The 16,571-nt window shown below is 43.1% G+C and overlaps 1 pseudogene; it reads left to right on the forward strand.

The window, feature by feature from the left end:
- Positions 1 to 1,525: 1,525 nt before the first annotated feature.
- Positions 1,526 to 5,444, forward strand: LOC127690829 (upstream-binding protein 1-like; annotated as a pseudogene).
- Positions 5,445 to 16,571: the final 11,127 nt, after the last annotated feature.

A 16,571-nucleotide genomic window follows, 5' to 3' on the forward strand; every position in this document is an offset into this window, starting at 1 on the left:
CCTGGCTGTCCTGGAACTCACTCTGTAGACCAGGCTGGCCTTGATCTCAGAGTTCCGCCTGCCTCTGCCTCCCAAGTGCTGGGATTAAAGGCGTGCACTTTATTTTTTATGTGGGTGTTTTTGTGTTTTTTTTCTTAAAGACACGAGACGATATCTCACTATGTTGCCGAGGATAGCTCTTTGCTCACTCTGAAGCCCAGGCTAGACTTGAAGTTCTGATATCTGTATCTCTGCCTCTCTGATAGATGGGACCATGCCCCCAGATCCACTTCTAAGGCTAATATTTCAGCTAAATACGTTCTAATTGTGGTACTGGAAATGTTTTCACCCCAGACAGAATTTTGGGAATTTTTTTATTTCTAGATTTATCCATCAATTTGGCTCAAATAATCTGAGAAATACATGTGAGATGTTGTATGTTGGTTAAGCTCTTTGCAGTGTGGTGACCTTTAGTGAAATACTGTCCTATTTACATTTGTATATTGATGGCATACCCATTGATATCACTTGAGGAAATGTACCCTCAAACACCCTTACAAGTCCCTCTCTCTCTCTCTCTCTCTCTCTTTCCCCCTCTCTCTCTCACACACACACACAAGCTAATGTACATGCACATACACACATACATACACATACTCATTTACATAAACATACAAAAACACACGCTCACACCACGTGTTTTGGACTTGAGTGTTGAGTTCTTTGTATGAGGATCCCAGGTTACTTCATGGTTAACTCATTTTGTAACAAGTGATTTTTGAGAGGTCTCATAAACATGTATTTTTTAATTCTTATTGGGCATTTAAATAATCTGATTACCTGTTCCTCCACCCCCTTCAAATGCTGAAACTCAATCCTCAATGCTATAGCAAGAGATTGAGCCTTCAGAAGGCAGTTTGGGCATGAAATTCTGCAGGTAATGTATTCGTTCTGTCTGCTTGAGGACACTCAGAAGGCACTATTCATGTATTAGATACAAAATATACCAGAAAATTAATATTGGGCCACATACAGGCTATACAACTATAAACAAGAAATGATTACATTTCATAAATTCCCCAGTCTTAGGACATTTTGTCACAGCAACACACGGGAACCAAAACACTATCGTTCCTGAGGATTCTCATTGGCTGAGCTCATGTATAGAATTTATTTCCTATGGTGATAATTCTTGCAAAGTCTCAATTTAAGCTATTTGTAGCCATGTAGCTCATTTCCTGAGACTCATTTCCTGGCCCACTAGGGGCTTAGAATATATTCTTTTTCTATGGTGACTTCTGTTGTTGTTGGGATAATTGCAGTTTGGCGACTAGGGTGGCATCATTAGGGCCAATGACTCTTCATTAATTTACACTTTCTGGACATTGTATGCAGAGTCTTTTCAGCTGTCTTTAAAACAAGATTTTTAAAAATTAAATTGTGTATATATACATATACTGTATAAGCACATGCATGTGAGTGCAGGTGCCTGTAGGGGTCAGGGGCGTCGCCTATGTTAGAATTATAGGCAGTTGTGAGCTTCTCAATGCGGGTACCGAGAACTGAACCCAGGACCGCTGAAAGATCAGTATGCACTCTGAACCCCCAAGCTGTCTCTGTAGCCAGCTCTTTTTCAGGTGTCTTTTGTGGAACGATTTTGCCTAATAAATCTTAGCTATAAACTGTACATTTTTTTTTGTTATTTTTTTTCCCAATGATTGTTGCAAGATGTTTCCTATTTACTCACATTGAGGCAGTGAGAGGCCAATGATTGGAGGGGAGGGAGGAGGAGGAGCTAAGAGAAGCGAGGGGTGGAGAGAGGCTGGCTGGACCAGATGAGCAGAGACGCAATATCCAGATGGCTTCAGACGTTATTTCTGGTGTTTTGGAGAGGTTAGAAATATTGGGATAAGACTTATCATTGTAACTTGGCATTATGTAATTGGGAGCTTTATATAATAAAGATATTTGGTTAACTATTCAAGTTTAAGAGTCATGCTTTACCGGATACTTGGATGGAGTGGTGCCAAGGCTTGGTGGGGGGGCGAAACTCTTTATCAACTAATTACCCACTACAAGTGATGAGGATACAGACCAGGGTCTCATATGTACTACACAAGTGCTGTCCGCAGAGTCACAGCACAAGCCCTCTGATACTTTTTCTATTATTATTATTATTATTATTATTAACCTTTATTAACAGGTTCTTGAAATTTGTTGACTTTTTTTGAAAAAAAATCAAGTTGCAAACTTTATTACCAATTAAAAATGAAGTTCTTAAAAATCTCAGCTCGAGGAGCCCGAGCCAGAGCGGCGTCTAAGCTGTGTCTGGGCTGGCCGAGCGGAGGGCCGCACTCCGCGCCGCTGCAGGTGGCCACTCCTCCGAGACACCGGAGGCTTCACCGTATCCTCCCTCCGGACGCGCCCTCGGAGCTTGGGCGCCTTCGCCCGGGACCCGGAGGCCGTGCTGTGCTGGGCTGCAGCGAGGCCGGAAGATGGCCTGGTGCTCAGTGTGGACGAGGTGATCAGTATGGAGTCCGGGCTGGTGCGCGACTTCAACTCCAGCCTGTCCAGCATCGGGCAGGAGCTGAGCCTGTACAGCATGGGTGATGTGTTGGCATTGCCCATTTTCAAGCAAGAAGATTCCAGCCTTTTCTTGGAAGATGAAGCCACCCCCCCACCCCGCCCCATATGTAATGTGTGCTGCAACTTCGCCAGCCGCGAAACTGCACGGTGAGACTTACTTACTTGAACCAACAGCCTCATAAGGGTGGTGTTCCAAGCCAGACGGCTACAGTGCACACATCATCAGCTTGAAGGCTGGAAGTGGAATGACCCAGGAGACAGGCTTCTCGATTTGGATATTCCAATGTCTGTGGGAATAATTGACACAAGAACAAATCCAAGGCAGTTCAATGCAGTTGAATTTCTGTGGGACCCTGCCATGCACACACATCTGCCTTCGTTCAGGTACAGTGTATCAGCGCAGAATTCACCCCGCGTAAGCATGGAGGTGAGAAAGGAGTGCCCTTTACGATCCAAGTTGACACCTTTAAGCAGAATATAAACGGGGAATACGCAGATCATCTTCACTCAGCTAGCTGCCAAATCAAAGTCTTTAAGCCTAAAGGTGCGGACAGGAAATGAAAAAAAAATGACCGAGAAAAGATGGAGAAGAGAGCGGCTCATGAAAAAGAAAAGTATCTTATGACACCACCATTCTCACAGAGGCTTCTCCGCGGCCCGACACCCCTACAGCCTGTGTGACTAGCAGCCCTTCCCTAGCACCCGCTTTCACCCCCTCACAGCAGAGCACATGCGGTGTCCCAGAAAGCAATTCTTTTTTTTTTTAGTTTTAATTTAACTACTTCCTTTTTTATTATATATTTTTATTTTCTATATTCTTTGTTTACATTCCAAATAATTTCCCCCATCCCAGTTTCCCCCTCCCCATATGTCCTATAAACCTTCTTCTCTCCATCCATTCTCCAATCACCTCCCTCCTTTTTCTCTGTCCTTATATTCCCCTCCAATGCTAGATCAATCCTTTCCAGGATCAAGACCCTCTCCATACTTCTTCATGGGAGTCATTTGTTATGCTAATTGTGCCTTGGGTATTCAGAGCTTCTGGGCTAATTAATATCCACTTATCAGAGACTGCAGTCCATGTGTATTCTTTTGTGATTTGGTTATCTCACTTAGGATGATATTTTCCAGATCCAACCATTTGCCTAAAAATTTCATAAATTCATTGTTTTTAATTGCCGAGTAGTATTCCATTGTGTAAATATACCACATTTTCTGTATCCATTCCTCCATTGAGGGACATCTGGGTTCTTTCCAGCTTCTGGCTATTATAAATAAGGCTGCTATGAACATAATGGAGCATGTGTCTTTATTGCATGCCGGAGAATCCTTTGGGTATATGCCCAGGAGAGGTATAGCAGGGTCCTCCAGAAGTGTCATGTCCAGTTTTCTGAGGAACCGCCTGACTGATTTCCATAGTGGTTGTACCATCTTACAACCCCACCAGCTGTGGAGGAGTGTTCCTCTTTCTCCACATCCTTGCCAACACCTGCTGTTTCCTGAGTTTTTAACCTTAGCCATTCTGACTGGTGTGAGGTGAAATCTCAGGGTTGTTTTGATTTGCATTTCCCTAATGACTAATAATGTTGAGCATTTCTTAAGGTGCTTCTCGGCCATCCGAATTTCTTCAGATGAAAATTCTTTGTTTAGCTCTGTACCCCATTTTTTAATAGGGTTATTTGGTTCCCTGGGGTCTAACTTTTTGAGTTCTTTGTATATATTGGATATTAGCCGTCTATCAGATGTTGGGTTGGTGAAAATCTTTTCCCAATTCGTTGGTTGCCTTTTTGTCCTTTTGACAGTGTCCTTTGCCTTACAGAAACTTTGTAATTTTATGAGGTCCCATTTGTCAATCTTGATCTTAGAGCATAAGCTATTAGTGTTCTGTTCAGGAACTTTCCCCCTGTGCCCATGTCCTCAAGGGTTTTCCCCAGTTTCTTTTCTATTAGTTTCAGTGTGTCTGGTTTTACGTGGAAAAGCAATTCTCAAATTCATCTGGAATAACAAAAAACCCAGGATAGCTAAAACTATTCTCAACAGTAAAAGAACTTCAGGGGGAATCAGTATCCCAGACCTCAAGCAATACTACAGAGCAATAGTGTTAAAAACTGCATGGTATTGGCACAGTGACAGGCAAGTGGACCAATGGAATAGAATTGAAGACCCATGAATGAATCCACACACCTATGGTCACTTGATCTTCGACAAAGGAGCGGAAAAACATCCAGTGGAAAAAAGAGCCTTTTCAACAAACGGTGCTGGTTCAACTGGAGGTCAGCATGCAGAAGAATGCTAATTGATCTATTCTTATCTCCTTGTACTAAACTCCAAGTAGACCAGAAAGCAATTCTTCACCCCCAAACCACCAGGGAGCTGGAGTTAGTTGCCCAAGCATCTGGGGAACAAATTCAGCCTCCACTCTCTAACTTTTCAGGTGCTGAATCATTAGAGCTGACGAAAGAGGATGTAGTTCAGATCTGTGGTGCAGCCGATGCATGGAATTCGGCTCTATAATTCCCTAAAGTCAAGGTCGGTTAGGCCAGGCTTAGCCACTGTGTCTGCCAGGAGCAGTCGAGCAGCAAGGTGCTTCAAGGGCAGCCCCAAGCTGCAGGCGGTGGAGGCGAAAGTGGCGGTGGGACGCCTGGCGTTTCTCCTGCAGTCTACATGGAAGAAATGGTTGCCTCAGAAGTTGCTCGAAAACTTGCCTCAGTGTTTAATATCGCTTTCCACCGAATTAGCCAGGTTTACAGACAGGGCCTCATTGCTATCCACATTCTTGCTAGTGACCAGATGGTTCAGAACTTTCAAGATGAGACTTGTTTTTATTCTCCACAGTAAAAGCTGAAAATAACGATGATATTCACCTAATTCTGAAGTGATACCTTATACGGACTGAACACTATTCAGTGCCGAGTAAAGTCAATGCTTAAAAATGTGTTTTGGGGTTGGATTTTACTGTGAAATGTATCATATTGAAAACACACAAAGACGACCTTCCTAATGAGCTGAAGGAGAGACAAGTCTCCTCACTGTCACTGTCACTGCCATAGCCCCAGCGTCCTCGTGAGAGCGAGCGTGTCAGGTGACATGCAGCCCAGCTTCTAGCCTTGCTGGGCACAAGGACTTGCTTCCCTGGCAGGGGCCGATGGACAAAACCCCTGGAAGCAGTCGCTGCTGCTTTTCACACTGTGTGCGGTTTGAATTGAATGTCAGACTCCACCGTGGGCATTTACCTTTCTGTGCCAGTTTGGCTTTTGTTACCTGACCTGGGGAGGAAACAGGGTTGCCTCCGGGGGAGCTGCTCTGTACGCAGGTGAGGACAGGTGAGGTGGACATCAGAGGGGATCACGTCAGACCATCAAAGAGCCGAGAGGATGAGCAGACTGCACTGCTAGCCAGACCTTGTGCGAGGTCAGTGTAAACCCGAACAGGTACAGAGACTTGGGTGTTTGGCTTTTGCTTCCAGTTTTAGCATTCTAGTTTCTGGATTTCACCTTTGAGACCTCCTTGCCTTTTAAACTCATGAGGTTTCCTTTCCTCATCTCCCCCGCCCCCCACGAGTCTCCCACTCCAGGTATGCACTCACTTGTCTTGTGCCTGCTCTGTTCTTAAACAGGTCTAAAGCCCTTCCCCGGACACCAGAGCTAGGTGAGGGAATGGGGGAAACACTATCACTGTTGATATAGGGATTTTTTTTTTTTTTTGAGTGAGACAAAATTACCCATGGAAACACTAGATGTCATAACAAGACACTAAAATGTGCCATAAACCTTCCCTTTCCCGCTGAGACGCTGACTTTCAATACAATCGTGGATAGTGTGGTGAATGGTGGGGGGCTCTACACTCTGCATCCTTCTTGCTTAGTCCATGACACACGTGTCCATGAGTCATGCATGCTTGCACGCCGCTGTGACCTCTCATGAGGCCTGCAGCATATGCGAGTTTTTAAAAACTTACTTCCATTTTAATTATGTAGCATTTCCACCCATTCGCTCGGCTGCTGGCTGTGTTCGCGCTTGTCTGACCATTGTTATTCAGGTGGGTAGGAATAATTACGTTTTAAGTGAAATCTCTCCCAGAAGACAGGCTACTTCAATAGGTAAAGGCTTTAACAGCTAACCTTAGTCATACTAGGGGTTAATTACTTGCCACAAAACAACCTGTCTCCATGTTTCCCCCCTGGGTTTGGTAGTGCTGTAGCCCTGCAGGCCCTGCAGGAGGGAGCTCCCTTCTGTCCTTCCGGCTGTCCTTCCCTTTGCATGTGACCACGTGCTTTCTGTACCCTTCACTTACTTGGAAAAGAAGTGGATTTATCTCCTAATTGCTTTACAATTTTGCTTGTCTCTTTAGCTCTCTTTTTCAGATCTCATGATTTATGGAACAATAAATGTCATTTAATGCGGGGGGGGGGGGACAAAACAAAACAAAACAAAACAACAACAACAACAACAACAAAAACAACCCTTAACTTGACCAGATATGAAACAATTTAAAAACTGTTAAAGTATTGAGAAAAAACAGGCCTTTTTTTTTCCCTTTAAAAACAGGTTTGCCATTACCAAAAAGAGACATCTTTAGGTAAAAATAATAACCCCCATGCCGCATGGATAATGCAGGTAGTTCTAGTGTATCTGGTCAAGGGGCAGAAGCAAGCATTGAAGGTCTTCATCTCTCCCTGCATCCAGCGAGCCTCTGGTACTCTTCCTTGTTCCACACGGCTTCGCCTAACCTTTCCTACAACGGAGAGTTGTTGGGGCGGTGAGAGGCTTGGGTCCGGTCACTTCCTTTGTGGAGATGATCCTTCAAGATGATGACTAAAAAATATCCAAGCAATTCTTTTGGAATCAGTGTGTTTTGAACAGGAGTTCTTCAGGTCCAGGAGGTCCAAAGTGGAGCCCCGGGGTCTGGTTTCTGGGGACTCTTACAGACAGGGACTCTTGTTCCTTTGTGGCAATTGTCTATTGTTGAAAGACACCGGAGGAACATTTCTTTCTTAACAAATAGGTTCAAACAGGAAAGCAGGGAGACCTGGAATTTTCTTTCACTTCATTTGGCCTGTGCTGTGACTCACCAGGCAGCCATGCAGCAGGAACCGGGATCTCAAATGTCTGACCATCTTCATACACAGATCATGAATTTTAATACTGCCTGGAAATTTTATACATCAGCCTTACTTAGCTGGTAGGCATCTTCTGACACCCAAACTTTTAATTGATTTAAACTGTCTCAATTCTCCTCTCATTTTATGTTTTATGATAGGTTCTGATGTAGCCCAGGCTGTCTTTGAACCCAACTTGCCAAGGATGATACAGAGCCTTTGACTCTCCTATCTCCTACCTCAGGCATATGTGTTTCCATTCTTGAGCATAGATCTTCGGGAGCGGCTTTTATCTATACCACTTAAAAAGCAGGCCTTGTTGGGGAAAATAAACTTACTCAGACCTTCAATTTGGCCCTAGTAAATGAAAGATGGGAGTCATTCTGGCCCTCTCCCTCACCATTGAGCCTGTCTTGCTAGCCTTCTCATATCCAGACCTTCCTATGTGCCCCTGAGCCTCTGGGGCAGTTCCTGTAAGCATCTCATACTTACGCTCCAGTGAGTGCTCACTGCCGTGGCCTGTGCTCTTACAAGTGGTGCTCCTGTCTTGAGATGTGGTGTCTTCCACCAGCCTGTTTATGGCATCTGTTCCTCAGCACCAGGAATGTTGAAGTAGTCATTGGACACCTCCTGCATGCTCGGGACGAAAGGTCTCAGCCCTCCTCTCTGTCACAGTAGCCCTGAGAGGTAGACATTGGGGGTAGCAAGCTGGTAAGCACAGGAACAAGGAAGTGAGGAAACCAATACAGTCTCCTCAGCTTACTCGTGAGAGCCCGGCAGGCCTGGCTGGAGCTACAATATGTAATGGTATCATCCAGAGAAAGAAGTGGAAAAGACTGCCCCGGGTCCCCTTAGAATGCATCTTTCAGATGAGGCATTGACAACGACTTCAAAGTCCCTACCTTCTGAAGGAGGCAGGAGCTGGGCCATTTACTTTATGGTGCTCAGTCCTTGGGCAAGTAACACTCTGGGACTGTCCCGCCAGTGCACGTAAATGCACAGTCAATAGTTGCCAAGGCATGTGGCTGAGCGTGTCCTATGGAACTTAAGAAAACAGTAGATAAAAAGCAACAAGCACCCTGTTTCTGGCATTTAGCTGGGTGATACCAAGGCAGGCGAGAGATCCCTGCTTGGTGACTTTTAGTGGAGGTGGTCCTGTGTTGCTTGATGAAGGTATCCATTTTGAGAAATCTATTGCTGGGCAATTAATTAATTAATTAATTAAATTTGGTTTTTTTGAGACAGGGTTTCTTTGTGTAGCCCTGGTTGTTCTGGAACTCACTGTAGTCCAGGCTGGCCTCGAACTTAGAAATCCGCCTGCTTCTGCCTCCCAAGCGCTGGGATCAAAGGCGTGTGCCACCACTGCCCGCTTGCTGGGCAGTTGTATCATTGTACAAACATCTTATATACTCACAAACCTAGAAGGAGTGCCTATTCAAGCCATGTGGGACAGCCGATTGCTCCAGGCTGTGAATTTGCACACTACAATCAATGATCTTTAAAAATAGCTAAGCATCCCTAAGCACAGATCATGTACAGTATAAATGTTTTATAAAAGATCAAAAACTGGTACACCTATACAGGGCTTTTCCCTTCAGTGGAATTTGCCTGGCTGGACATCACTTGGGGGGTTTCAGAGAGTGAGTACCCACTGACTATAATGGTCTAGGCCATGGCTGTGCTGTTACTGGAAGCACTGCAAACAGCTACATAAAGGCCACATTAAGTTTGTCTTCTTTCTTCAGTAATGCACGTAGTTTAATGTAATTTTTTTACTTTATAAACTTCAAAAATGTATTAGATCTTTAATAGAAATGCTTAGCTTAAGATGCAAAGACAAAACTATTTCTTTTTAAATAGATGATTATTTTTTTTCTGAGACAGCGCTTCTTTTCTTTGTAGCCTTGGCTGTCTTAGAACATGCTCTGTAGACCATGCTGGTTTTGAACTCACAGAAATCTCCCTGCTTTTTACCTCCAAGGTTTCATTAAAGGTATGCACCACCACTGCCCAGTTAGAAAGACTTGAATTTTAATCATGCGTATGGATATGCCTGTGTGCGAGTCTGCGCATGTGCTTGTGGAAGCCAGAACCGGGTGTTGGATCTCTGGAAACTGGGGATACAACCTGATATGGGTGCTGGGAACTGAACTCGGGTCCTCTGTAAGAGCAACCGATGCTCTTATCTACTGAGCCCTCTCTCTGGCCCCTTCTTTTGGTATATTTTTATCTATATACTTGTCTGTTAAAACTTTTATTTTGAAAGCTAAGGATCTTGCTCAATTGGCCAAGCACTTGCCAAGCATGTTCAAGGTCTTGAGTTCAATCCTCAGAACCAGAAAGAAAAATATTTCCAACTGGGCCTGATGGTGCCGGCCTGTAGTCCAAGCTACTCAGATGAGGTAGGAGCACAAATTCAAAGCTTGCCGTTGCTTCTTTGTCAATGGTCAACTGACTATGCTTATTTAGGGTTTTCTGGGATCTTTATTATGTCCCAATGATTTATTTTCTACTCTTTCCCCAAGATTGTATCATCTTAATTGCAGTAGCTTTACTCTAAGACTTGACCTTGCACCATTTCTGACACTGTGTAAGTTTCTGTAAGCTTTGGGGGAACTTTTATCTCTCCATAGGTATCTCAGAACCATTTTACCAGTATGCACTTGTTTGCTGCTATTTTTACTTAATTGCACTGAATCTATAAAATTGATAGTAACTGATATCTTCTCAGCAGTGGACCTTGCTACCCACGAAAGAGAACATTTCTTTCATTTTAGTTCTTGATTTCATTCATTGGAGCCATGCAGTTAGTTTAGTTTTCTTCATAAAGATTGTGTGTGTTGCTCTGTGTGTGTGTGTCTGTCTGTCTGTGTCCCAATCATTGGTGTAGGAACAAAGAGTAAAGTGCAAAAGATTCTCTCTCTCTCTCTCTCTCTCTCTCTCTCTCTCTCTCTCTCTCTTTCCCTCTCTCTCTCTCCCTCCCTCTCTCCTTCTCTCTTTCTTTCTCTCTCCCTCTCTCCATCTGTGGGTATTTGACTTATACCTAAATATTTTTGATGATGCCAATTTAAATATTATAGTATTTTTTGTTTGTTTTGTTTTTTTGGTTTGGCTTGGTTTGGTTTGGCTTTTATTTTGAGAGAGGGTTTCTCTGTGTAGCCCTGGCTGTTCTGGAACTCACTCTGTAGAACAGAATGGCCCAAAACTTGGAGATCCACCTGCCTCTCTTTTCCAAGTACTGGGATTAAAGGTATATGCCACCACTGTCCAGCCTGGCCGTAGGTATTATGTCTTAATTTTGATTCTTGTGCTAATTGCTGATGTGTAGGCATATGACAGTCAGTGCTGACCCTGCAGCCTGCGGTGTGCAAACTGCTCATCATATTCAAGAATCGTTTGCTCTTCGTTTCTTTTTCCTACATCAACAATTGGGACATCACAAGGAAAGCAATTTGAATTCATCCTTCCTATGGACTGTACTTTTCTGTTCTTTATTTGAAATAAATCTCTCAGATAAATTCTGTAAGCTGATGAATCACACAACTGAACACTTGGAGAGGAGGACTGTGTAGCTCAGGCTGGCTGAGAACTCACTTCATAACTCAAGTTGACTTTGAATTCATAACCCTTCTCCCTCAGTTTCTCAAGCACTGGGGGTACAGATGTGCATCTGTCTTAGGGTTTTACTGCTGTGAACAGACACCATGACCAAGGCAACTCTTATAGGGACAACATTTAATTGGGGCTGGCTTACAGGTTCCAAGGTTCAGTCCATTACCATCAAGGCAGGAACATGGCAACACCCATTTAGGCATGGTGCAGGAGGTGCTAAGAGTTCTACATCTTTATCTGAAGGCTTCTAGTAGACTGATTTCAAGGCAGCTAGGTTGAAGGTCTTAAAGCCCACGCCCACAGTGACACACCTACTCCAACAAGGCCACACCTCCTAGTAGTGCCACTCCGTGGCAGAGCATACACAAACCATAACAGCATCTTTCTCTATTTTACTTTGTTTTGTCTTGTCTTGCTGTATTAGCTATGGTTGCAGCAATGACATTGACAAGGAGTGGTGAGAAGGGATATCATTACCTTGTTCATGATCTTAATGGGAAAGCTACCATGTTTAACCATTAACGTCAGCTAAGCTAGTTGTGGGACACTTATGAGCTTGCAGCGGAAAGGTAGTCTGAGGCCTAGTCTGAGCTGCATAATGACTTCAAGGCCAGCCTGAACTATGTAGATAAATTCTGTCAAAACACATGCAGCTCACTCCACACAGCAAAACCCTCTGTGGAGTATTTTTTATTGAGAGTAGAGGGAACTAGATGGCAGGAGGAGTAAATCAGCTGGAGTTGAAGGAGGATAAAATGGGGTAATAGAAGGTGAATGCAGTCAAAATATATTATGGAAATGTCATAATGAAACCTATTCTTGGAATAATTAGCATATGCTAATACAAATTTTAAAAAGGTCTTTGCATGCCATTTCAAGTAACTCAGACTTTAGTCTAAGGATGGGTGATGTGCTAGTTGATAGATATTTGGCAACATTACAAAACGAAGAGGTTGAATTATAGTCTTTAAACTTTAACTGTGGAACATTTAGGTGTTATTTTAAACTTGGACACCTGGTCAGTAAGAAGCAGCATGGATTTTTAAAAGTTAGTGTTTATTCTAAAAGCTCACAAGGTAGGAACATTTCTCAATGATAGACTTGCAGTTCTCAGTGGGAGTTTATCTTTCCTGAGGTCAGACTGGGCTCTCCTTATTTCCATGTCATTGTTTCCCAAGCAGCCTGCGTTGAATGACTCCCAGTTTTCCCCAGTGTACATATCTGTTTGTTCTTTAATGGTGGTTTCTCCAGGGTTCTCCACTGGTTCAATCTCCCTTTTCCATCCATCCATCCTTCAGCCCCCTGGGTCTTTGATCATCATTGCTCAATGAAAGGTTTCTCTAGTGCATGCACCTCATTGACTCTGGTCACTGAATTCCTCATGTACTATTTTATACTTGTAGTCAAAACCCTTTGTTTCCTGAAAAGCTTTTTATTTAGTGCAGAGCTCTGAGGTTACTTTGGGGTTCTTATTTCTTGGTGTATGTCTGTGGTGTGTGCTTGTGCGTGCCTGCGGGCAAGGGCACGTGCACAGAGCTAGTGAAAAACATGGAATATCACGACCATGACTGAACTATAATCAAGTGACTCTGAGTCTGTTAAAAGTGAAATTGCTGGGCTAGGTATGTAGCTCAGTTGGTAGGGTGCTTGCTTAGCATGCATAAAGCCCTAGGTTTGATTCCCTGGCACTACAAAACTGGTTATGTGCCTGCAATCTAAGTTGTGAGGAAGTGGAGGCAGGGGTATATTGTACAGTGAGTTCAATTCCATTATGGGATCCATCAGATTCTATCTCAAAAAGAACAATAGAAGTGTGAGAGGGGAACCTCAGGTCTCTAGTAAAGATGGTTTCCATGGACAGCACTATGGTTCTACCTCAAGACTCCATAAGCTGCTTGGTCCTATGACCTAAGAAACTCATGGGTGTAGTTCTAAGCTGCTATGTAGTGGTATTTGTTGCTCAGTGAGAGAAAATAAATATATCTAGTCTTCTGTATTATGATGGAAGACGTGTTCTTACTCTTGGATGTCCCAACATATGCCTGCTTTTTAGTCCCAGCAGTTGGACATACCTTCTGGGCCTTGAATGCTAGTTCCACAGGGAACTTACTAATGAAAGAGGTCTTAGTTAGGCTTCCCATTGCTATAATGATGCAACACTGACCAAAGTAACTTTGGGAGGAAAGAGTTTATTTGGCTTACATTTCCATATCACTGTTCATCACTGAATAAAATTAGGACAGGGAATGACAGAATCATTAGACAGGGAAGGAACCTGAGTATAGGAGCAGGTGCAGAGGTAATGGAGAAGTCTGTTTACTGGCTTGATCAACCTGATTTTGTTTAGAACCCAGGACCACCAGCCCAGGGATGGTAACACCTACTATGAGCTAGATCCTCCCCACCAAGCACTAATTAAGAATATGCTTTACAGCTGGAGGTTATGGAGTCATTTTCTCAATTGAGGTTTCTTCCTCTCAGATAACTGTAGCTTGTGTCAAGTTATCACAGAACTATCAAGCTCAGAAGACATAGCTTGAAAATCACTTTGAGGAATAATCATAAGACCATTCTAACTCAGAGTTGGCTTTATACTACCACCAAGAAGTACCATTTTGTTTTATTTTGCTTCCATTAACATTAACAGTAAAACTAAAAAGCAAAATTTAATGTTTTTTCTAGGATAATCTCATAGTACTTTATCACTTGCAAGAGTATGAATCATACAAATAGTGGTTAACAGAAATGGGCACTTTGAAATAGAGTATATATAGGATTTGTAATTATTTGCAAAAATATGCCACACTTTGATCATTATTCCATTATACAATTCCAAATGATGTTTAGCAGAACCATTTTAATACAAGTTTAAACATATCTAAGAATGGATCTGTGAGATGGTCTAGTTTCCCAAGGCAACATAATGACCAAAGTTCCACCCCCAGAACACACATGGTTCTCCTAAAAGTTGTTCTCTGACATTTACATGTGTGCTGTGGTGTATGCATCCACACACATGCACACAAGTACACATACTCCATATACATATGCACATGCACATATACAAATACACATACACATACATGCATATACATATACATGTAACTGCTAAGGCCTGCGTGACTATATGCAAAGGATGGCATGACATGGTTCCCACCTCTGGAGCAGAGCCAGTAGGTCATGGGTCTCTATGAATGTTGCCAGTTTCAGAGTGTAAGACTTGTTTGTATATTTTACTTTAGTTCCTCCTTCAGGGGGATGTCCTTTCTGGCAAGGTTAATGACCCTATGATAATCAGAGACAGTAGTAATCCAGGAGGTAAGAGTGTGTTTAATGTCTTTAGCAAGATGGAAAATACTGTGACCTTCAGGATAGACCTTAAGGCTGTAGGAAAGAACACTGAAAACATGAGTTCAAGAATGTATAATTACTGAACTATGCAAAATATAAGGATGCAGTATGAATCATGAGGAGCTTCTTGAACCTAATAAAACAGAGGTAGCTGCACTATGAGCTAGCTTGTCAGAAAGATAAAGATAAGAAAGAAGATAAAAAGATTTGGGGAGTGGTGATTGCAGAGCAAGATCTAACTCAGCTAAGTTTATTGTTTGTGCTGACAAAAGCAGGCAGATTCCTGAATTCAAGATCATCCTGGGACAGGCCCAGGTGTGGTGGGAATATCAATGTCAATGTGAGATCTCACTCAGATTGCTTACAAAGGCAGGAAGATCTCCGAATTCATGTTTAAAAAAATGTACTTGCTCTCTCTAAGAATCAAGGGGCTAACGTCATAAAATACTGACTCATGGAATAATCAAAAGGGAACCTGGGGTAGACAAAAGAATTGATGTGCAAACAAAAGACTCTGCTCCAGCTGAGTTATCTGGATGAGCTGTCTGGAGATCTCTGGAGAGAACTGTCTTGAGCAAACACAAGGCTGTGAGCTTGTACACATGAATTGACTTCAAGTCATTCTTTTCACTGCTCCCAAATACTCCTTCCTCAGGACTCCAAACCAAGCCCAGGCTGGTCCTTGGTATGTAATTATATTATATAGCTCTCCTCCCCCTCCCTCTTCCTCTTCTCCTCCCCTCCCTCTCCCTCTCCTTCTCTCTCTCCCTCTCTCCTTTCCCTCTGGTCCTGAGGCCCACTTCAGATGAATAGAAAATTTTCCTCCTGATCTAGCATCTTACAGAGGAACCAGGCCTGCCCTGAGTCTCTGACTATTCCTGGGGTTGGGAGAGCAGTATCCCAGAGTTGCTCTCTTTTGTGATTTTCCCATGCCTGTCCTTTACACATACCATATACTCAGCACATCACATTTTTTCTTCTATCCTATACTGAAAGAAAAACTACCTCCATCCATGTTGCAGGATTTTCCCTGTCCAGTCACATTAGGGCAGTGGAAGGCCTGTGATTAGACAGGAAAGGGGGGGCAGAGCTAGGAGTTGGAGAGAAAAGAGAGGTCGCAGGAAGGGAGAAGGAGAATCGAGATACCTTCAGACATGGACCTGTGTGGCATTTACTAGTCACAAATAGCTATATTTTTATAAGGTTAGAAATATTGGGATAACGTTTTTATCATTATTGATTGGCTCTAAAATTATTCTATTGACATCTTGTAAGTTGTGATATTATTTATACATAAATCTGATTAGTTAATTAAGCATTAAGAGTCTTGATTCTATCAGGTAATTAGGTGGTGAGGAGGCAGATCGTGGGGTGAGGGGCATTGCGTGGTAGTGAGAGGAACTCAGAGGTTCCCCACCATAGAGCTGGTGGGCAGAGGGACTGCTGAGTGAGCTGGCCCAGTGGAGGCCCTATAGTCCTGCAGGGCCAGAGAGTTTTCGGGTCTAGAGACCAGCATCTCCAGAGAGTTGGTGGTGGCAGGAGCCTGGGAGCATGGTGATAACCCATGGAGAGTTGGTAGGTCAATTTTTTTAGTATTTCCCGAAACACATCCACTCCTGGGACACAATTGCAAACCACAGTAATCATCCTAGATGTCCCTTATTCTCAGTCTCTTTATCCTGTCAACAAATGAACCCCCTTAAGTTTCCTTATTTCTCACATCTACAAGGCAACAAACTGCACGATTCAATGCTTATATTCTATGCATTCCCTATTAGGGTAGAATATTGGTCAGTGTTAAGAAGGAAAGAAATTCTGATTCATGTTAAGTATGAGTGAACCCTGAGGACATAGTTTGCCAAATAAAAGCTCTAAATCCTAGCCATCAGAACACCAAGGATAGCTACAGAATTTTAAATGAAATCACATACACACACACACACAC

The sequence above is a fragment of the Apodemus sylvaticus genome, chromosome 8 (assembly GCF_947179515.1).
Source record: "Apodemus sylvaticus chromosome 8, mApoSyl1.1, whole genome shotgun sequence".
NCBI lineage: Eukaryota > Metazoa > Chordata > Mammalia > Rodentia > Muridae > Apodemus > Apodemus sylvaticus.